Source organism: Rhinopithecus bieti, unplaced genomic scaffold (assembly GCF_001698545.2).
Source record: "Rhinopithecus bieti isolate Rb0 unplaced genomic scaffold, ASM169854v2 scaffold_13689, whole genome shotgun sequence".
Classification (NCBI taxonomy): domain Eukaryota; kingdom Metazoa; phylum Chordata; class Mammalia; order Primates; family Cercopithecidae; genus Rhinopithecus; species Rhinopithecus bieti.
In genome coordinates, this window is record NW_016808044.1 from 1,535,952 (window position 1) to 1,541,951 (window position 6,000).

Genomic DNA, 6,000 nt, shown 5'->3' on the forward strand with positions numbered 1-6,000 from the left:
TTAGGAAGGAAGCAGCCCGCAGAGCCCTGGCATCAGGATTCGGGGAAAACATCCTGAGGTCTGGATCAGAGCAGGCATCTGAAACTGTGTGAGCTGGGCAGCGCTCACTGACATGGAATCTATCCAGACCCTGTTCCTGAACCTCACTTTACCAACACAAAGGAATGACCGAAAAGCCATTCCCAGCTTTCCGAATTACTGAAAACAAGGCAATATCGAAATATTAACTACACACAGTGAAGAAAACAATTGTATGGAAGACTATCTGCCTGTTATCTACCTATATTCAAAAGTTGTTTCTTTCACCTCTCCCCGCCACGTCTTTCCCCGGAGTCCTAACGTTATTATTATGACTGGTCCACGGCAATGAGCTATTGAAATGGTTAAAGCTTTATTTGTTTCGGTTTCTTTTCCTAAACAGAAAAAGCAATAAACATCACCAGGAATGTATCCTGAGCACACATTCTCTCTAATGCATTAACAAAAGCAATCAATATAAATGTCGTTTGTCAAGGAACCTAATTCTGTGAACCCACACCATTCAGGTTCTCCTTTTCCAGGCAAAACCTGTCACCATGTGGAAGATAGTGGCATTGCAGCCGCCTGTCCAAAAATCCTGCTTCCACAAGGACAAAGGGATATTCTGAGCCAAAACACAAAGTCAAAACACAGCAAAGAGCTCCTCAAAACGATGATCAGCAAGAAGCCATTCTCAGTCTACTTTCTCAGCTTGCACCATAAAAGGGATATCGAGAATTCACCATTTATTTCAGATGAAAATCAAGTCCCGGGCTCAGAGTCCCCTGCCCTAGATAATTCCTCTTGATAGAATCATAGATTGTCAGAAGGGAATTTACAGATTACCTGGTTCCTTTTTTTTTTTTTTTTTTAAACAAACAAAAGGAAAAGAAGAAGCAACAGGATGGCGGAGATGTTTACCACTTCTTGTGCTGTGTTCTCTCTATATATAAGTAATAGACAAAGGAGGTAACGTCTCCAGAGACCCCATCTGGAAGGCAGCAGGGTAGTTCCCTCTGCAGACGGGCTCTGCCACTGCTGCGACCACCTCCAAGTCCCCTTTCAGATCAGCCAGGAGAGGCACCATAGAGAGGACAGAGCTGTCTCTGAGGAGATGAGGGAGGCGCCAGCACAGTGGCCGTACAGGACAGAGCCCAAGTCCCAACTGAACAAGCTGAGGGAAAGCTGCATGGAACCTGCAGGCAATATGGGAGAAGCCTGTGAGGTCAAGCGGGTGCACTTCTGCACATGCCTCCCGCCCACCTAGCTTGGTGGTCCACTTTTGGGGTGGCAGACATTCTTCCTGTAGTACGAAGAATCAGGGTGGTGGCCCGGAGACAACCCTGGTGGGTGAGGATCAGATGAGAGACACAGTCCCACTCCTGGTTTCTCAGAGCATCCTCAATTTCCTTTCCTACAGTGCATGGCAGTGAGAATTATACTTATCTGTTGCTTCCGCATTTGCCCCCATAGATTATGTGCCTCTTAAAGGAGGGAACTGTATCTCTTCCATCTCTGCATCCTCAGAGCCCAACACAGACCCTGATAAATAACAAGCACCTAATAAATGTTAAATAAAAGGGGAAAAAAAGAGGGAGAAAGGAAAAAAGGCCCAAGGGAGGGAGGCAGGGAGGCCGAGACTAGACTTATGACTGTAGCAGGAACATTGCTGATGAATGCAGCAGACCCTCAGGTGATTAATTTTAAAAAGGGTTTGCCCCCAGACACATGATGACAGTTCACCCCATGCTGCTTTCCTTGCCAATCAACAAAGCAAAACCTCAGGACACTTTCTCTCCCCTGACATAATACCCCTGGTAGGCTGGGTTTTTGTAGTGATTTTGTTCTTTTAATTTTAACATTATTTTCTAAAAATTTCAAATCTACCAAAAAAAAAAAAAAAAAAAATAAAAAAAATAGAAAGGCCAGGCACTGACACACCTGTAATCTCAGCACTTTGTGAGGTTGAGGTGATAGGATAGCTTGAGGCCGGGAGTTCGAGACTAGCCTGGGCAACATGGCAAGACTTCATCTTTACAAACTAAATACAAAAAGTAGCCAGCCAGGCATGATGGCACATGCTACTCAGGAGGCTGAGGTGAGAGGATCACTCGAGCCCAGAAAGTCAAGGCTGCAGTGAACTGAGATCATGCCACTGCACTCCAGCACAGGCAACACAGAGAGATCCTCCCTTAAAAAAAAAAAAAAAAAAAAAATCCAAGACCACCAGCATGTCATTCATGGAAATCTACCCTTTTATTAGGATCAAGTTTATCCTGCCTGCATTTCTTCTTTGCAAAAATTAACAAATGTACACACACACACACATGATTTAGTTTTCCCATGTTTCTTACACAAAAGTTAATAAAACATATGTAACTTTCACATTTTTCTTTTTTCTGTTAATGATACATCTTGAAAATGACTCAGTGTTGGTTCAGAGAAATCTTCCTCATTTCTACAATGGTGTCAACAGTCTTTCATTATGTGGATAAGTCACAATTTTCTCAACCAGTCTCTTACGGATTGGCTTTTAGTTCATTTCCAGCAGTTTGTCATTACAAATAATTCCAGTAATAAATAACTTTATGCATAGCATATTGTTTTAAACATGCAATGAGTGAAGATACATTTTCAGAGAGAATTCCTAGAAGTGGGGTTGCTAGTCAAAGTGTAAATGCATTTACAATCTGTTTGCTATTTTCCAATTTCCCATCCTAGGCCCTGTCCTATTTCGCAGGCTCATCATCGCAGGCTATTTCACAGGGCCAGTTTCCCCACAGCCTTGCCAAAGATGTGCTGTTAAAAAAGCTTTTGCATGTTTGCCAAATCCATAGGTAAGAAATGATATCCCCATGCAGTTTTAATTTACATTCTTCTTTTTATAGTGAAGTTGTGTATCTTTTATAAGTTTAGAGGTCACTTATATGTGATTTTGTCAACTCTTTGTTCATCATTTTCTATCTGGATTATAATCTTTTATTCCCCTCAATTTCTTTTTTTTTCTTTTCTTTTTTTTTTTTTTTTTTTTTTTTTTTTTTTTTTTTTTTTTTTTCGTGTATGTGTGTGTGTGAGAGAGAGAGAGAAAGAGGAAGAGATTCGCACTCTGTTGTCCAGGTTGGAGAGCAATGATGCAGCCTCTGCTCACTGCAGCCTGGAACTCCTGGGCTCAAGCAACTCTCCCACCTCAGCTTCCTGAGTAGCTGGGACTACATGTATGTACCACCACACCCAGCTAACTTTGGTATTTTTTGTAGAGATGGTGTCTTGCTATGTTGCCCAAGCTGGTCTACTAGCCTCAAGTGATCCTCCCGGCTCAACCTCCCAAAGGGTTGGGATTACAGGCATAAGCCATCATCCCTGTCCATATGATTCATTTGGGTTAATTTTTGTCAATGGTGTTATTACAGGGTCCAACTTTATTCTTCGGCATGTGGATACCCAATTGCCCTAGCCCCGTTTGTTTCAAGCACTGTTCTTTCCCCTACTGAATTATCTTAGCATCCTTGTCAAAACTCAATTGACTATAAATATATGGATTTATTTCTGAGTCCTCAGTTGTTTTCTACTAGTCTATATCTGTCTTTATGCAAGTACTACACTATGGATTACTATTGTTTTATATAAGTTTAGAAATTTGGACACAAGTCTTCCAACTACGTTCTTCTTTTTCAAAACTGTTTTGATTAGTCTGGGTTCCTTGCATATCCATATGAACACGAGGATCATCTCATTAATTTCTGCAAAGAAGCCAGCATATTTTGAGATGTATGTGTTGAATTAGTAGATCGATTTAGGTAGTATTGCTATCTTAAGCAATATTAAGTTTTCCAATCCACAAACACAGGATATCTTTCTATTTCATTTCTTTCTTTTTTTTTTGAGATGGAGTCTTGCTCTGTCACCCAGGCTGGAGTGCAGTGGCACAATCTTGGCTCACTGCAAGCTCCGCCTCCTTGGTTCACACCATTCTCCTGCCTCAGCCTCCTGAGTAGCTGGGATTACAGGCGCCCACCACCATGCCTGACTACTTTTTTTTTTTTTTTTTTGTATTTTAGTAGAGATGAGGTTTCACCTGTGTTAGCCAAGATGGTCTCAAACTCCTGACCTCGTGATCTGCCTGCCTCAGCTTCCCAAAGTGCTGGGATTACAGGCATGAGCCACTGTGCCTGGCCCTCTATTTAATTTCTTTTCAGAATACTTTCTGATTTTCAATGTACAAGGCTTACACTTCTTTTGTAAATTTGTTTCTAAGTATTTTATTCTTTTCAATGCAACTGTAAATGAAATAGTTGTCTTAATTTCATTTTCAGATTGTTCACTATTGATGTATATAAATACAATTGATTTTTGTATTTATGTTATTAGTTTTCTATTGCTGCCATACAAATTGCCACTAACTTGCGGCTTTAAATAATGCAAATGTATTATCTGGCCATTCTACAGGTCAAGGGTCCAATACAGTCTCATCAGTGGCAGAAGGGCTACATTTCTTTCTGGAGGCTGTCAGGGAGAAACTTTTGTTTTACCTTTTTTAGTATCTGGATTCTTGGTTTATGGTCACTTCCTCCCTCCACATCAGGTCACACCTTGCCATGTTCCATCACTCTGACCTCCTCCACTGCCTCCATCTTCCACCTGGAAGGACCCTCATGTCTACATTGGATCTCTTGATAATCCAAGGCAATCTCCCTATGTTAAAATCATCTGATTAGCAATCTTAATTCCACTCTGTAACCTTCAATTCCTTTGGACATGTAACCTGACATATTCACAGGTTCTGAGATTAGGTCATGGACATCTCTGGGATTGGGGGAGCATCATTCTGCCTATGACATTGATCTTGCATCCTGAAACACTGATGAACACATTTATTAATGTTAATATGTTTGTGTGCTCCTTAGAAATTTTTGTACAAGATCATATTATCTATAAATATAGTTTACTTCTTTCTTTTCAATCTGGATAGATTTTATTTCTTTTTCTTGCCTAATAGCTTTGGCTAGAACTTTCATTACAATATTCAAAAGAGGTGATGAGAGCAGACATCCTTGTCTTGGTCCTGATCATAGGAGAAAAGCATTCCATCTTTCACCTTCAAGTATGGCGTGAGATGTGGTTTTTATATAGGTGGCCTTTATTTGGTTGTGAAAGTTCCCTTCTTTTCCTAGTTTGTTGAGTGTTTTCATCCTGAAAATGTGTTGAATTTTGTGAAATAAGTTTTCTATGTCTATTGAGATGATCGGTGGGATTTGTTCTCTATTCAATATTGATTTATAGTTTTCTGTGATGTTTTTGTCTGTTTCAGTTTCAGGATGATACTGCCTCGTTAAATGAGTTGGAAAGAGTTCTTTCCTCTTTTATTTCTTGGAAGACTTTGTGAATGATTGGTGTCAATTTTTTTTTTTAACGTTAGGTAGAATTCTCCAGTAATGCCATCTGGACCTGGACTTCCCTTTGCAAGAAGTTTTTAAATTACTAATTCAGTCACTTTATTTGTTATAGGTATGTTTGATTCTCTATTCTTTTTTAAGTTCGTTTTGGTCATTTTTGTATTTCTAGAAATTTGTTCATTTACATCTGGATTATCTAATTTATTGGCAACAATTGTTCAAACTATTTGTATGTAATCTTTCTTATTTCTGTAAGGTTGATGGTGATGTTTCTTATTACGTTGTTTTCTACTTTTATTTTTTAGAAATTCTACAATTTTGATTTGCAGTTCCCAATTTGTCCTAAATGTGCATATATAAAAAGTTGTTTGTAGGCCGGGTGCGGTGGCTCACGCCTGTAATCCCAGCACTTTGGGAGGCTGAGGCGGGTGGATCACGAGGTCAGGAGATCGAGACCCTCCTGGCTAACACGGTGAAACCCCGTCTCTACTAAAAATACAAAAAACTAGCCGGGCACGGTGGCGGGCGCCTGTAGTCCCAGCTACTCGGAGGCTGAGGCGGGAGCATGGCGGGAACCCGGGAGGCGGAG